Genomic DNA, 18,062 nt, shown 5'->3' with positions numbered 1-18,062 from the left:
TCTAAATTGTACTCAATTATAATGCCTTTAAGTTTTTAGGTATTAGGAATACTATTTGATGTTTATGATTAGAATAAATCATTATAATTGATGATGATAACATACTTTTAAAAGAGCAATTGAGTAAAAACTCTTCTTTTTCTAATAGCGAATCTTTATTCCCACCAAACAGTGATGGCCTTGATTATCTTATATCACAAAAGATTTAGTAATTATCCCAACACCTCCTGACAGGGGTAATGAGCAATTACTCTCATTACTGCTTTGATCTCTGGACCACTGGAGAAGTACCCCATGGTTTATGGTTTTCCCTATCTTTTTCATCTTCATTTTAGAGTTTCAAAGTAGAGAAAACATATAAAAAATAAATTAAAGCAGATTTGCTGTAGTTGAAGTAAAGATCAGAATCCAAATTTCTCCTTCTCACCCACTGTACATGACAGAAAACAATTTGCAAATTTCCACTTTGATACCACTGTGTTACCAAGAAGCTAAAGATACCCTTTTGGAACTCATTTGGAATAAAAAAAACTTCAACTGAATAGCAAAATTAGTAATATTTTCATTATTTATGAATTTTTCCCCATGTTGAATTTCATTACAAAACATTAGAGTCATTTCATGCTTATTTATTACAGCCAAATTTTTATTAACTATACTCCAGAAAAAACTTAAGAGAATTTGCAGGTTGTTGAAAATGAACTCCAAGGCTGCTCCAAGGTAAAATCACCTGAGAGAATTAAAGGAAATTACATAAAGGAGAACTTGAGATGTGCCATAGTTATGTATAACTGTCTAAAACAGAAAAGCTGCCAAGTGTAAAAGAAAAGACGGAAACACATAATGGTAAATCCAGTAACATGTTTTACAACTCTTACCTGTACCACATTTGCTACACAGAGAAGATAGGTCAGCCCTAAGCAAAACTATTGAGATAAAGCTTCCTTGGGCTGCCCAGCATTCCGTATTTTGATGCCATTCTACCTTAAATGGACCCATATCCTAACGTTGCCTTCTGACTAGAGGGCTTCTCCAGCTACTAACTGCTGTACAACCATAATCAGTGGTAAAGGAGACATTAATCCTGGACAGCAAATCCCGCAGTAGAGACAGCGCTGAGAAGCTCATCCTGGGAGATACATATGTGATCCAAAAGGCTTTTCAGAACCTTCATGATCATCCTTCCTGGATGCTGGCCCCATGTAGAACAAAATGCTTCCTCTTATATATAAACAGCAAGCACTGTCTACATTTCTCAACAGAACATTCAAAGTTCTGTACCATCTTCTTCCTTCCAGCCCTTACTTTTAGACTCACACCCCATCCTCCTCTACACAGAAACTCCACACTACACTCTTTCCCTGCTTCTCAGTATAATGTGAATTCAGACCTCCAAGTTCTTTTACAGCTGTGAGAGCCTTGACCTTGTTCTCCCTCCTCTCCATCCAGTCTTAAATCCTTCCTTCTCCTGGGTGCCTTCCCTCCCCTCCAGCCTGCATGGACCTTGCCTCCCTCCCTAGAGGATGGGATGCATTGCTGCTAATACACCTTGTTACAAAATCACTGTAGACATTTCTGTTATCAGTCTCCCAAATGTCAGTATTCATGTATCCTTCACTATTTTTCCATATCCACATACCATCTGTTATGTTTTCATCTGTAATATTTTCTTAAAACAAACTGCCGTATTTTTACTCAATATATTTAATTTTATAGCTTATTTTACATCATAACCATAATGGAAAGCCAATAACACTTCACATAAATTGAAGGTAATTGTAAATATATATACAATAAAAATATAACCATTAATGTAAAAAATGTTTGTCCGTGTCTCCTACCTAAAATTATCTCACATAACACAATTTGGGAGATGTTACTTTATGCTGTTGTCTCATGCTGAAATTTGTCTCATAACACCTAACTCTTTATGTGTTTATATCTATTTGCCCTAATAAATTGTGAGTTCCTAATGGAGATCATTTATTATACTTTACATTCCCTAGTGTTTTTAGCCCAGTGCCTGGCACATGGGAGGCATTAAATATTTGTTCAGTGAATAAATGACCACAAATACATCATACCCCCCTAGTCATAGCTTGTAGATATACAATCACTAAAATGAAGATACTCAATCCTTCAGGTAAACTTAACGAGGCCATTTAATTATATACAGGACTTATATATATATATAGTATACTATCTTGGATATAAAATACATTGTAAATAAAGAAAAACCCTATATTGCTGGTAATAGTAACTTAGGCTAGCCACAGGAGATTCTGGATTTTAAAATTTTAAAGTGATAGCTCCAGATTTTATGAGAGCAATAAACAGGAATAGATCCAATGGTTAATTGATGTGCCTTGATTTAGACAAACCTAATAGATAAAAATCCAAGCATACTTCAAAGATAAACTAAGGTCAAATGGCTTACAGTGCAAAATAAATTTATAATAGAAGCTATTTAAGCAGCAAATCCTTACTACATTTAAATATGGTTTGATTCCTGTTTTAGAAACATATTTATTAGATAAACTAGGATGTGCTTTATCATAAAAATAAATACAAATAGATGCAAGAGAGAGAAAAAGCTGAAAACAATCCCAGAAATTTTCAGATTTGAATGGAGATTTAGTTAATATTGTATCTATTTTTTAAGTTTTGAACTGTTACTTCCCAAAGGGCAAGGTTTTAATTTTCAAAAAGAAAAACGCTGTTTACATGAATTTTAAAAACTAAATAGGGAAACTATTTCAGGGTCTTGGGAATTATTCCATCTCCCTATGCCCTATGTGGGAAAAATACATAAAATTTAACAATAAGCTTTCTGTATCTATGTTCTTCAACTATCTCAAATACAAAAGAATAAAGTAAAATCTACTGCCTTGAAATTATCAAATAATCTTCTGCTAAATTTATAAGGCTTCCTGCTCAGTTTCATCAATTATTCTCTGGCCATGCCAGTCATTATTTCTGCCATTTCAGGATAAGCTCTATATGGAGGGAAACCAACAGGAAATGCGCCTGGGCATGTGCATGGGCACTCTGCATTCCAGATGCCCACAAATACATATTATTATCCAGTGACCTACCTCCTCCTGCATGGAGAATCATGAAATACCAGAATAGGAACAGATCTCGAAAATTCTCCAGTACAACTCCTTCGAATATGAAAACTGATCCCAAAGAAAGTTATTTTCCCAACTTTTAAAGATGAGTTTAAGTTGAGTGAAGTTAAGAGGCCCACTCAGACCACAGTCCAGCTACCCAAAGTGTCCATCTCCCTTTTGGGTAGCTGGACTGTCCACCTACGAGGTTAAGAGAGTGAGTCCAGAGAAATATCCAATGCCTTATTGCCCTTTTCTCTGCTCCTCTCTCAAAATTTGTTTTCAGAAATATCATATTTAAAATAGTTCTTACCTTAAAACACAAGCATAGAGCAACTTAGAAGAGAGTATCTAGCCAGCCACAAATACAACTTAGGGATAGATCAGGGTGACTGGTTGGAAACTGGAGCCATTCTGTAATCCAAGCTTCAGATGTTTCCAATGGCCTCCACCTCCACCATCCAGCCCTATCCGTTCATACTGATTAGATGCCAGGGAAGTACTTGCTTCAGAGGATTGTTTTAAGTTAGAAGCACCTAGTACGGGGTCTGACAGATAACAAGTGTTCAATAAACCTCAGCCTCTAAAAGCTGATCCCAACCTACTCTCTCCCCAGGCCATACATACTCTCCCAGCACCTCTTCCGTATGCCTGTCAAACTAGACCAGTCACTCTCCCCAGCTTACTAGATACATCAGGTGTTAGTCTTTGTGCTAAGCAGTATACTTGAATTGTATTAGCTAATTCCCATTGTTATGATTGTCTTACTACAAGTAAATTTCATGAAGGTCAAGATTTTTGCCTGTTGCGTTCACCATTACTTCCCAGATTCTTAGAACATGAGTTTACACATAATACTTGCTCAATAAATATTTGTCGAATGAATGAGTACATATTTTATGGATGAGGAAATTGAGGCTGAGAAAGACAAAGCCGTTTGCCCAATGTCAAAGTCACTATATGGTGAAACCAGGATTCAAACTCCAGTCTGACTGATGCCACTTTAACCACTCTCCCACATCTTCTCAAATGGGATAGTGGTGGTTATGTCAGACAAGGTGCTAATTTTGATTCATCACACTTAGACTTTCTACCCCAGACTAAAAAGGCAGAGAGACCATATTCATTCTAACCCTTAACTGTAAGAGATTATTTTGTCCCCTAAAATAAAAAAATCAAGGTTTATCAATGTATACATTTACTTTTATACCAATACTAATGAAACGTCCTTATGATTTCCAAAGTACTAAAATAATTAACTCAGGCAAACCCACTTAAGAAGACAGATATTTCTCTCATTTGGTAGATTTACTTTGATCAACAACAATTTAATCTGTATCATAGAATTATCCTAAGGAAGAAATTGTTTTTTCTATAACAAACTAAAAAAGATTTAGAATTTTGGTGCTCTCCCAATCAATGGTGACTGGTTGAGAAGGTCAAAAGAATTATATACAAAGCTAAACAAAGTGAAGCTTCAGGATATAGCTGTTTCAAAAACAAATTATTCAGGTAGAAATACTTTATTCACCCACAGTCAAGTAAATTCTTATAGAATGAAACAACTTTTCAGCTATTAAAGACTCTCTAGTGTTTGTACCATAGCCATAGTTTCATTGTTAATTGTTAATTATGATACAGATTTAAACATGCAATGTTTTGTGTGCATTATATTGGGAATCTTTGCTACCAGAAAGCAAGGAACAGGTACATTACCTGTAATATATGATACTAAAACTTAAAGGTCCTCTATGTGCAAAAGCTCATGTAGAGAAATTTTTTAGCAAGCTCATTACTATAAACATTCAATCAGATCTTAGCGACTAAGAGTAGTTTGCAACTAGTTATGTCAGCACCTATCTTGCAAATAGCTCTCCTTCCCCCAGTGAATAACAATTCATGCTGGTGGGTAGTAAAGAATGCTGATTTGATTTCTTTCACTGGTTATTTTACTTCTTTGTGTTTCCTAGAGAAAATATTAGATATTAAAAATACCTATAACCATGCAGCCTAGTAATTCTTTAGCTTTTGTTTCAAAGTAGATGCTTCTTGAGTAACTACTATACTGCTGGCATTATGCTAATTTCTGGAAACATAATGAAAAAGATTTGATCTCGAATTTTTAATAAATGTTAGTGGCTTTAACTGAATTCTGGACTGCAGGAATTGAAAAAACAAAAACCAGGAGATAGAAAGATGTATTGTGGGTCCAGTAAATAGCAAGAATTCCAGTGTGACTGAAGTGTGAACAGTGTTTGGGCAATGTGTCTAGAAATGAGGCTCAAGAAGTAGTTGAGACTCAATCCTGAAATGATTCAAATGCCATCCTGAAGAGTCTGCCTTTCATGCTGGAAGCAATAGAGAGTTGGCTTGAATTGAATGACGTAGTCACATTAGGACTGTAAAAGTCTAACCTCAACAAGAGTACTTGAGAAAGAGCAAGAATCAAGAATGTGGAGATATAAACTATCACTTTTATTTTTTTAAGTTTATTTATTTATTTTGAAAGAAACAGAGGCAGCACCAGTGGGGGAGGGAAAAAGAGAGAGGGTAACAGAAAATTCTAAGCAGGCTCCACACACTCAGCATGGAGCCCAACATGGTGCTTGAACTCATGAATCCATGAGATCATGACCTGAGCCAAAACCAAGAGTCAGATGCTCAACTGACTGAGCCACCCAGGCACCCCTAAACTATCACTTTTAAAAGTTACAGATCCCAGTCTCTTGTAAGTAAAACCGATAGAATGTGACAACCAATTGGATATTGGACATGAAATTAAAGGGAAGCACAGAAACAAGGATGATGGCAAGGTCTCTAGCCTGGTTGCTAAAAGAATGGTGATTTCACTGAATAACTCAGACAACTCAAAAGGAAGTCTAAAGTCAGGGCACCAGTGCAGGAAGGTAGTGGGTTTGGTGTAGGATATGTAGCATTTGAGAGGCCAACAAAAGATCCAAGTAGAAATGACCTATGGTACCTTGGAGCTTCAGGTTCAAGAAGTTTAGTGCTCTACATTCAACACGGTGGTAAGAAGGCACTAATGACATTCCAAAGGGACAGAGTGAAAAACAGAAGAGAGAGCAGAAGACAGCACCTTTGGAGAGGCCAGTACTTCAAGACCAGGTAAAGGAAATGAGGGGAGCAGGCACAACAAGGAAAACTGAGGCAGGTGGTACTTAAGAGCCATATTCCCTTGACAGTCAAGGGAAAAGATTCAAGGAGGCAGGGATGGTAGAATCTGTCAGCTGCTTCAGGGAGATTTAAAAGGATGACTATGAAGACTTGATACTTAGAGTATCAGTATTTATTGAAGCAAATGTTTTTCCTGTTGTTTGATCAAATGGTCATCTGGGGAATATCCAGTCATGCATGAGTAATAAAGCTGTCACAGGGATAAAAGTCACTGGATTCTATAGGATTGGTCAGCTGAACAGCAAGAAAACCCTACTGCTTGGTAGGTGTTACATGCTCCAACAAACATTGCCAGACACACAAGCCATCCATTAGCGAGGTCGTAGGCAACTCACAAAACAGCAGCTATGCATGCTGAGTATTAAGCCGGCTGTCTTAATAACAGTATAAGAATAACAACCCTCTGCAGTATATTTCCTTTCAGGTTTTCTTTTCTAATTGTTTTTTTCTCCTCTTTTCCCTAACGCAGTATTTATAAAGTAGGTAGGAAAAGGCAGAAGTTTGGGGCGCCTGGGTGGCTTAAGCGTCCGACTCTCGCTTAGGTCATGATCTCGCGGTTCGTGGGTTCGAGCCCCGCGTCGGGCTCTGTGCTGACTGCCAGCTCAGAGCCTGGAGCCTATTTCAGAGTCTGTATCTNAGTCACTGGATTCTATAGGATTGAATCCTGTTCAGCTGAACAGCAAGAAAACCCTACTGCTCGGTAGGTGTTACATGCTCCAACAAACATTGCCAGGCACACAAGCCATCCATTAGCGAGGCCTTAGGCAACTCACAAAACAGCAGCTATGCATGCTGGGTATTGAGCCAGCTGTCTTAACAACAGTACAAGAATAACAACCCTCTGCAGTATATTTCCTTTCAGGTTTTCTTTTCTAATTGTTTTTTTTCTCCTCTTTTCTCTAGTGCAGTGTTTATAAAGCAGGGAGGAAAAGTCAGTAGTTTTGCGTATTTGTAGAGCAGAACTCATGCAGGTTCAGTGACTTGCCCAGGGCCCCCTAGCTAGTAAGTGGCTGTAACGGTGAGGCTGGGTAGGAAAGCTCCGGAGTCACAGCAAGTATTGTGCCCCCACCAATCCTTCCTGTTTTAGGAGGATTTCACAAAGCCCTGCATTTCGATCCTGCTATCTCGCCCGACTAAACTAAATTAAAATTCACCTAAGCTAAATGGCTGTCCTGAGGTTGAGGAATGTCAGGTAGGGATATCCTTTATTGATTGGTCATCAACTGTTTATAAAGAGAGAAAGAGAGGGGCACCTGGGTGGCTCAGTCAGTTAAGAGTCCAACCTTGGCTCAGGTCATGATCTCATGGTTCATGTGTTAAAGCCCCGTGTCGGGCTCTGTGCTGACAGCTCAGAGCCTGGAGCCTGCTTCAGATTCTGAGTCTCCCTCTCTCTCTGACCTTCCCCTACTCATCCCCCTCTCAAAAATTAATGTGTTAATTTTTTTTAAATAAAAGAGAAAAAGAGAAAGGGGAAGAGGAAGGGTAGGAGGGAAAGAGACTGAGATTTTATAAGTCTCATTATTTAAGGTCACCAGGATATTTCTCTTTTTGCCTATTAATAAAATGTCAAGAAAAAGACAATGCCAGTCACTCAACTTATTTCATAGTTGGTAGATCACACTTGGACAATTCAAAGAGAAAACTCTAGAAAATAGGAACCTCTAAGAAAGTCAGACCCAAAAAAAGCAGTTGTAAAAGAGGCAATGTGACTATTGAGTAGTAACTTTCCATTGTGGACTGCTGAAACTAGGAAAATCTACATGCCAATGAGATTTTCATAGGAGAAAGCAAGTAACACATGTCACTTTGTTGCATGTCTTTCTAATTTAGTTAAAAGCAATATTAGCAGTAGGATGTAAAAGCTAAACCCATCAAAACCAGGTTTCTATCATAACTGAACAGAGCTGTAAAGAGAGATTTAGAGGGCATTGGGTGGCTCAGTCAGTTAAGACTCTACTCTTGATTTCAGCTCAGGTCATGATCTCACAGTGGTAAGACTGATCCCTGAGTTGAGTTCCAAGCTGAGCGTGAAGCCTACTTGGGATTCCCTCTCTCCTTCTTACCCTCTCCTGCTTGCCTGCATACTTTCTATCTCTCTTTCTTTCTCGAAGAGAAGATTTAGGAATCTGAAGGTAAAAGTGGTAGGCAATGCTACTGAAATGGAAAAGATAATTTTAAAAAATGTTTGTAAACCAAGACTAGAATTCTGTACTTATGTAGAATTCTGATACTGAAGGCATATGTAGAAAAAGAAGAGCCCAAGAAAGGATGGTCTGAGAGATGGGAAGAGAACAAGGAGAGAAGGAAAGCAAAAAGAATCAACACTATCAGTTACTGCTCTGACATCAAGCACTAATGATTCAAAATATGCCTTGGAATGAGAAACAATGAAATCTGGCCATGTGTAGCAACATGGATGGTCCTTGAGGGTGTTATGCTGAATGAAATAAGTCAAGCAGAGAAGGACAAATACCATATGTTTGCATGTATAGGAGGATTAGGAGGAACTTAACTGAGGAACAAGGGGGAGAAGAAGGGCGGAAATGGTAGGGGAAAGGGAGAGAGGCAAACCATGGGAGACTCTTGAATGCTGACAAAAACTGAGGACTGATGGATGTGGGGGGGAGAAAGGATGGGCATGGAGGAGGACACTTGTGGGGATGAGCACTGAGTGTTATGTGGAAACTAATTTGACAATAAACTATTTGTAAAAAAAAAATAAAATAAAATAAAAGTAGAAGGCAAAAAACAAAAAAAAAAATATGCCTTGGGTTTTGGCAGGGAGGTAATACTCATCCTCAGGGAAAGCTGTCATGAAGTGGTGGGGAGGCAGCCAAATTAAATTAAGGTGAAGAGAAAGTGGAAATGAATGGAGTGGGCACATCAGGATAGAGCCATCTTTTAAAATGCTTGTTCCTGCTGGGAAGGAACAGAGAGAGGAATGAAAAAGAAAAGCTGAATTGAAAGAAGGCTACTTTATAATGGGGAGAAGTGAGCAAGGAGAAGGTGGGTGGGCAAAGGGTCCAGTGTAGACGGAGAGGGACATCCCTGGGATAGAAGAAAGAAGTAAGGACCTGAATCATACCAGGTAATTTCAGAGGTGAGAGCTTCTTCCAGATACTTTCTCTCTGATTGAGGAGCCAGGTATCACTGAACACAACTAAGGTAGAGGTTAGTGAGGGTCTTACAGAGAGAAGAAAAGCTTTGGATCTCCACTGTGGTCAGAGAGAGGGAGCGCGGTGTGTGTATTGTAATGGTTTGGATGACAGATGAGAAAAGCTTTAGCTCTCAGGTAGTGACAGGATGAGGCTCGAGAGGAGAAGGTGGTCTGGGAGGACAGGTGTCAGACAGAGCAGACCGGTTCTGGGGGTCCATCAGATGTACGTACTTTGATTCTGAACACTCAAGGAGGGCCCAAAGGTAGTGTCTCTCAAACTTCGGGTCCTGACTCACTAGTTGGGCTGTGAAATCTATTGAGCTTCGAACAGAGCATTTTTATAAATGAATTAAAATAAAGTAAAAAAATATTTGAATACCTTGACCATAGTAAGGGGAAGTATGGTTTTGTGACATTTCAGCTATAAATGCCAATGTGTGCTGGGCTGCTGATAACTGGTCCATAAAGGATGTCCCTACCCGACATTCCTCAACCTCAGGACAGCCATTTAGCTTAGGTGAATTTTAATTTAGTTTAGTCGGGCGAGATAGCAGGATCGAAATGCAGGGCTTTGTGAAATCCTCCTAAAACAGGAAGGATTGGTGGGGGCACAATACTTGCTGTGACTCCGGAGCTTTCCTACCCAGCCTCACCGTTACAGCCACTTACTAGCTAGGGGGCCCTGGGCAAGTCACTGAACCTGCATGAGTTCTGCTCTACAAATACGCAAAACTACTGACTTTTCCTCCCTGCTTTATAAACACTGCACTAGAGAAAAGAGGAGAAAAAAAACAATTAGAAAAGAAAACCTGAAAGGAAATATACTGCAGAGGGTTGTTATTCTTGTACTGTTGTTAAGACAGCTGGCTCAATACCCAGCATGCATAGCTGCTGTTTTGTGAGTTGCCTAAGGCCTCGCTAATGGATGGCTTGTGTGCCTGGCAATGTTTGTTGGAGCATGTAACACCTACCGAGCAGTAGGGTTTTCTTGCTGTTCAGCTGAACAGGATTCAATCCTATAGAATCCAGTGACTTTTATCCCTGTGACAGCTTTATTACTCATGCATGACTGGATATTCCCCAGATGACCATTTGATCAAACAACAGGAAAAACATTTGCTTCAATAAATACTGATACTCTAAGTATCAAGTCTTCATAGCCGTCCTAAGCCCAATGTCTAGCTTCCCTGTCTCTTTGAAACTCTTCCCCTGGCTGTTGTGTCTATGGGTTAGAGTCAAAAACTTTAAAACCTATAGCTTTAATGTGGAAGACTGAGTGGAAGTTGACCCCCTAAGTCAACAATAAGAAAATCAGGCAATACAGACAAGGAGATAATACAGACCAGGAGAAGTTTTAAGGATTAAACAGTCAAATATAACCTGAGACTTCTAATTCTCTTTGTATCTTTAATGAGCTAATATAAAACTAATTTGATGGCTTTAGCTTTGATATCATATGACTAAGGTATAATTAACTGTCTGTTTTGCTTAACTATTGGTCTACCTAGAATTCCTTTTTTAACTGCATCAACCCATGGCACTGCTATAAATTAAATTTATTTCTCATTTTCTTTTGGATCAGTGAGTGGAATTAAACTGTAACAGAAATAATTATTAACCAAAAAGGTATTCATTCTGATATTTCAAAAAACAATTCTGCTCTCAGAATGATAGGATTAGTTTCACTGATGACATTTTGGGTTTTAAGAGTTAGCCCAGTTTTGAGTATCTCTTATATACACAGTTCAATGCAGGTTTATTTAGTCTTTGACAAAGACATTGGATGGATTTTTTTTAAAGAAATTCTTTTGAAGCAGAAAATTGACTCAATGTAGATTTTTCACTCCGTTACACATATTAAACTACATTGATTTGGGTGATGGAAAGAGGCGGAAAGAAATGGAGAGGTGTGGGAGAAGAGGCCAATAAGGTTATAAATTTCAAATTACAAAGAGACAGGAGAATATTACCAACCTTTTATTGTCAGAGAAATGGTGTCTTACTCATGCCCTTGAAAGTGGAGTATTGGATTGTCAGTGAATGCCAAGAGTAATTCTCCTCCAAATGGAGGTGACTGGTTCCATTCCATGTCTCAAATGGATGAGACATGAGGGTGGTGTGAAAGTGGCTGCAACCCTAAACAACCCAGTAAGGAGAACCAGATTCCTGAACGAACACACACACACACACACACACACACGCAAACTCTAGAGTTAAACTGACCTGGCTTGAAACCCCAGCTCACTCACTCACTAACCATCATCTTGGGCAAATCATTTAACCTCAGTACGTTAGTATCCTCATCTGTTAGCATTTTGGGAAGATAATAACAGACTTCTGAAGGTTATTATTAGGTGTAAATAAGACAATTCCTGTAAAGTGCTCATAGGACAATGTAGGAAGTACTAGTTCAATATTATGACTGCATTAGTTTCCTAGGGCTGCTGTAAGAAAGCACCACAAATTGGTTGGCTTTAGAACAACAGAAATGTATCATCTCACAATTCTGGAGGCTAGAAATTTAAGATTGAGGTGTTTGAAAGGGTTCCCTGTGAAACCCATAAGGAAAGATCTTTTCTCTTCTAGTTTCTGGGAGTCCCAGACATTCTTTGGCTTATATCAGCAAAGCTCCTGTTTTCACATAGCATTTTCCCTGTGTCTCTCTACATAGTCTTTCCTCTAGGCATGTCTGTTTCTGTGTCCAAATTTCTCTTTTTTATAAGGAGACCAGTTGTATTGGATTAGGGTCCACCCTAATGATCTCATTTTAAACTGGTCAGTGAAGACCCTATTTCCAAATAAGGTCACATCCTAAGGTACTGGAGATTAGGACTTTAACTTAATCTTTTGAGAAGACAACCAACCCATAACAATTATTTACAAAGCTATTTTGCTAGAGATATTTTGCAAGAAATAGGTTAGTAAATAAAATACTTTAAAATTGAAGAATATCCTTCTCTAGTGATTCATTTTCTGTTTTTTTTTCTTTTTAAAGTAAGGAATACTTGTTTTTTGTTTTTTGTTTTTCATGTGGTAGCTTTGGTATAAAGTAGTGAGTTCCCTGCTCTTAGCTGAATCTGGAATAACTGGGTGTGGACTGTTCTGTCATCCTTTGGTTTCCTGGTCTTGAGGAAAGGAAAACTGCCACAGGCGTATGCAGCCAGGCCTGCAAAAGTATACTGCACAGAAAAAGAGCATGTACTTCTATTCTGAACCATTTGCTAATCATATAACAACCTCAATTATGCTCATCACAACTGGGAGAGAATCACTCTTCAGTGGAATTTAAATGAGTATAACTTACATACTTATTAATCAAAATGAATTCTTTTCAATTTCTTTTTTTCTCCTTAAATGTTTTTAATGAGTAATATGGACTTTTTGTTGTGCAGTATTCTCTGCCACAACCCTCATTCTAAGACCATTTTCATCATGAAAAAGAATTCCCAAACACTACACATTCATCTCTACTTCTTCATGTGCTTTACAAAATGATACTTATTTTTGCCCCAAACTAGAATGTACTATGAAGGTTTGATCTCCTAACGTGGCAGTCATGGGTACACCTATAAAAGGTTTCAAAGTAGGCAACATAAGAAATAAAAATAGGAATATTTGAGGACACAATACAGGCCAGTAGAACAGACAGCAGCTTTATGTTTTATTCAGGGCTGTACTGACCCACATTCATTCAAACGTATCAATGTATCAATGACCTCCTCTCACAGAACATGTAACAGAGAAAAAAAGATTCACATGACAATGTGAAGAGAAGAATGCAAATAGAGAAGAGAAATTAGTTAAGTACAATTTAACAAGATGAAATTTCAAGCACTAAATTTTTTTGCCCTCTAAAAAGTACTAGCCAAACATAACTTAATAGTGCCCTCAATTAAAAAAAAATCCAAGTATAGACCTACCTCTATTTGTACCATGCAAGTGATCGTGAAAATGAAATTATCAATCAAAATTTCATATAGCAAATCACATTTTCCCTTTGATTCCATCAAATAATTCAGAGATGATTTATTTTAATTTTTTTAAATTTTTTTTAATGTTTATTTTATTTTAGAGAGAGACAGAAAGTGAGCAGGGAAGGTGCAGAGAGTAGGGGAGACACAGAATCCCAAGCAGGCTCCAGGCTCTGAGTCATCAGCACAGAGCCCGACAGGAGGCTCAACCCTACAAACCGTGAGATCATGACCTGAGCTGAATTCAGACACTCAACCAACTGAGCCACGCATGTGCCCCTGTTTTAATTTTTAATTTGTCTTCAATGATAGTCAATTCTCATTTTAACTATGGTTTGTCTTTACCTCAGTTTTCTCAAGTAGTAAACTGACAACAACATAATCCCTATATGCACTAGGGATACCTTTGGCTCTAACTGAGGGCCATTATTGCTAATGGGCATAGTAATGGATCAAGGCCACAAGATGGCACTAGAAGCAATGGGTTATTGGCGGTTATTTTAATCTGCATGTATTCTAAAAACTGATCCAGTCTAAGTGGCTTTAAAGTAAACTGAAAAACTCTCTGAGACTGCAATGCAGAATAAATATGGGCACATATTATATAATTGGAAAGAAAGTAGGTATAATGACTACATAGAAAACACTCCACGTCTTCTACTACACATAAGAATCCACTTTAAAGACTCCTATTATTTACTGTGATGAATTACTTACTTGAAAAATGAAATATGAGTTCAAAAAGGTTTTATTATTTTAGGGGCTAAAGAAAACTCTTCCATGGGTTCTAACTTCTTTAGACTTTCTTATTTTTAAATATATGGCACTAGTAAATTCATAGTTGAAGCACAAGACAGACAGAAAACTAAGAATTATTAGTTCACTGGTTATAGCCATAACATAAACAAGTTTAGTCATCAAGACTGTGTAATCTGATTGTTTCAGTCAACTAAGCAAGGCAACTGACATTGACAGCTTAGAAAAGTGACCTTCCAGATAAAGAATTCTGAAGCTGATGAGGGGCTCTTACCAGAAATACATGACAAAGCCAACTCCCAAATTAGCACCAATTAGTGAAACAAATTAGCAACATATCTTCTCTTTAAGATACTAGTACTCATCTTTCTTTCTCTGAAATTCTTTTACTAGCAGTTGTGCAATTGTTGGAGGGCTTGGTGGGAGGGGTGGGGGGAAGCAGTTTACATAAAAATTTGAAATGTATCAATCATGGGAAAAGATCTACTGTAATTGAGACTGTCTTAATACTATGCTGATTTTAGATTGGTGCTGAATGGAAGAGCTAAAAATGATGCATAGCAAAAAACCCATGAAATTGGTTGCTAATCTGAACAGATTGTAACAGCAGGGCAAATGAAAAGTTAGATAGTCCACATATAAAAACCTAGAATTAATAATCTTCTTGTAAAATCACTAGCATATTGCTGAAACGTATGGACAAATGGCATATGTACATGTTTAAAATTTGGATATTATTAAGTTATAACATAATATTGCTTACAAGTGACAACATAATGATTCCATATTTGTATATATTGCATGTGTACTTTTAACTGAGCCAAAGCAAACCCAGAAAGAAAATATATCAAGGTTATACCAGTACCTCCTTCAGGCATTTTCAATTATGGAGTATTCTTCTTTATGCTTTTATTGCTGAATCTACATTAATTTATACCTATTTATATGTTTCAGTCCCCAATTAAATCAGAAGCTCCTTGGACTTAGTAATATATCTTCTAATTCTTAAGTCCCCCACAATAATAATAATAATAATAATACTATAATAATAAAGTCTACCATTTGTTAAGTTCTTATTAAATGCTAGGTATTGAGATAAGTAGATATCACTTCATATAAACCTTGCCAAAAATTCCTATGAGATTAGTACTAATGTTCTCCCTGTTAATAAAGAGGAAACAAAAGTATAAGTTAATTTGCCAAGTTTACATAACTACTAAGTCAGGGAGCCAAGCTTTGAATCCAAGAATACCTTATGCCAAAGCCCCTGGCTTGCCCTGGAGAGTGGAGGGAGAGGATGATGGCTGGCAGTGCACTGCCTGAGGTCTACCTGGTACCTAAGCTGACTGGCTTTATGGTCTTGCCACATTACTTTGGCATTCTGTGTCCTAATTTAGCTGTTATTATACTACCCTGAGGTTCATATAATAGAAAGTCAAAAACTCTTCCTAAAAGCCTTCAACTTCTCTCAGGTACCTTCACACTGTACAAATAAACCTTTTTGTGAAACACACTCCAGTTGCTCTAATAAACTCATAAATGTACTGGCATTTGATATGATTGAAATAAAGTGCATATTTGATTTTCAGTAGTGGTCCTCCATGGCTTCTGATAGGTGCCACTGTGCTGTGCCCATTAGCATTTCAGGCAGTAGTAGTTAAAGTAGTACTTTCTTTCTTCAGCAAATCTACTAAAGTGTCTACATGTCAAGCAGGGTCGGTGTTTGAAATGGACAGTGTAGATGAATAATAACTTTTTGGGAAAATAATCATTTAGAGTACTGAATTTTAACATTACTAAACCTTATTAATGGATTGCCACAGTTTGTTCCCAAACCTGTTTATGTTACATGGTTAAGAAGAAGGGAAGGGAATTAAGAGTGGGTTAGCTCAATGGTAGGAGCTTGAATCCCCACTTCCCTGAATGTCTTAACGTGGAAGATGACACAGACAAACCTAATGGCATGACGCAAGATTGTGGCCAGGAACCCAATACTCCCGCATACACCGGCTCCCACTAGCTGTCTTTGCTTACCAAGTGTCAATTGTATTTGTTCTCAAATCTGTTTAGGTGTATTGCTCTTTTATGGTAAGTTCAAATGTTTTTTACTACATAAACAAAAAAAAAGAAAAAAATTAATTTCTTTCTAGGAAAATTAAGTTGAAATCCAGAGAGTTTGAGAAGAGCTTTCAAGTTACATGTGGATAAAATAGATGTAAAAAAAAAATGGAGAAAAATCACAAAGGTCTATAAGGATTCTACATCTCTTAAGATTTCTTTACAAGCTCCTCATAACTCTAGCTCCATTTTAAATCAAACTAAATGGTCAATCATACATAATGCATTACATGGGAATGGTTTATCTAAGGAAAACAAAGTGATTTTCTAGTTAGTTGATCCACAAAGAAAATACTTGTCCAACAAGATAAGATTATCCAATGAATGTGTATTAATATTTTAAACTATGATAAAATTTTTTGAACATATATAATTATGTCAATGGATTTTGGGCTTAACTAATCAATTACTAGTCTTGACTGTATCAGATAAGAAGCCTTCTTCTATATTATGGTGATCCTGTTTTTTACCTAATCTAATATAGTCCTATCTTTCAAATTTTACAGAGTACACAAGAACTTTAATTTTACCGAAAGAACTGTAGTTTGATAACTGATTCAAACGTTGGAAATTAAAATGTTAACTCCGAAAACTGAATATTATACTTAGTGTCCAGTTTTTTTCAATAAACATTCCGAAAATTACATCCTTCTGAGTATGTTTGCAAACAAAGGCAGATTTACCCATCGATATCTGCTTATATAGTAAAATTTCAAGGATTCCATGAAAATCCTCTGTCCCCTAAGTATATTCCCACCAGCTTGCACTGCTACGGTTGATTCAATTTTCTTTATTGCTTTCTGACAGCAGCTTTTTCTACAGTCAGTACTGAGGGCCACAGAACCCCCTAACTCGCATGGGGAAGAAGAGGAAAAGGGCAAAGAAAAATTGTACTCTAAGGTTTCTCATCATCCCTAATGCTTGATAAAATCAAGTGTTTCCCCCAAGTATTTGACTATCGTGGAACAACTTACAGAATCACTATTCTAAGGAACATCTGGGAGTAAAATATTTACTGTTTGAACTGAATTTTCCTTATCTCTAAGTGCAATAATAAGCAAAATGGATGGTTGCATTAAATAGAGATGTGACATACAAAGGTGTCTGACACAGTGAGCCATTCCACAAATATTAGTTTCATTTTCGTGCATGAGCTATTTTTTTATCAGAAATAAATAGGTGTTTTATTTAACTGCTACATAAATAGAAAATAAAGGGGAAAAGAAAGAAAATAGACTGTTGTCTCTAAAATTATTTTATTTGGAAACAAATATTCTATGTATAACTATTGTATTAAAAAGATAAGGTCTACTTTCTTCTTATGGAACTTTAGAAGAAATTTCTCTGTTGTGTTTTAACTTTTATCATTTTCTTATGTTTTTATTTTTTGCTTAATACTTTGTTTTATTGCAAAAAGAACCAGGCAATATTCTTTTACTAGTTTTCAATAGCTCTAGAGCATTCCCTCACAGAAGTTAATGCTTTTTCCTCCATTGTCACAGTCCACCCATTAAAAACTGACTGGCTGTGTAAAATTAATCACTAGTGAGAAGAGTAACTACAAACATAATTTCTAGTGAGTTAAGCATGAGAAGTTACTGGGTGCCACCACTACCGCACACCAAATCTTGTGAGGCAATGTTTTCTCATCTTTCTAAGTTTTGTGAGAATCTTCACTCCAGGAGCATCTGGGTGGCTCAGTCAGTTAAGCATCCGACTTTGATTCAGATCATGACCTCAAAGTCTGTGAGTTTG

The 18,062-nt window shown here is 37.2% G+C and overlaps 1 protein-coding gene across 1 annotated transcript in view; it reads right to left on the bottom strand.

Moving 5' to 3' along the window:
* The window catches only part of LOC120224241 (dual 3',5'-cyclic-AMP and -GMP phosphodiesterase 11A), a 217,510-nt gene that overhangs the window by 123,158 nt on the left and 76,290 nt on the right, over window positions 1-18,062 (bottom strand). The gene's annotated exons all lie outside the window — the stretch shown is intronic.

The sequence above is a fragment of the Hyaena hyaena genome, unplaced genomic scaffold (genome assembly GCF_003009895.1).
Source record: "Hyaena hyaena isolate Hyena2069 unplaced genomic scaffold, ASM300989v1 scaffold_1137, whole genome shotgun sequence".
In the NCBI taxonomy this organism is placed as follows: Eukaryota; Metazoa; Chordata; class Mammalia; order Carnivora; family Hyaenidae; genus Hyaena; species Hyaena hyaena.
This window is presented reverse-complemented; position numbering and strand designations above follow the sequence as displayed.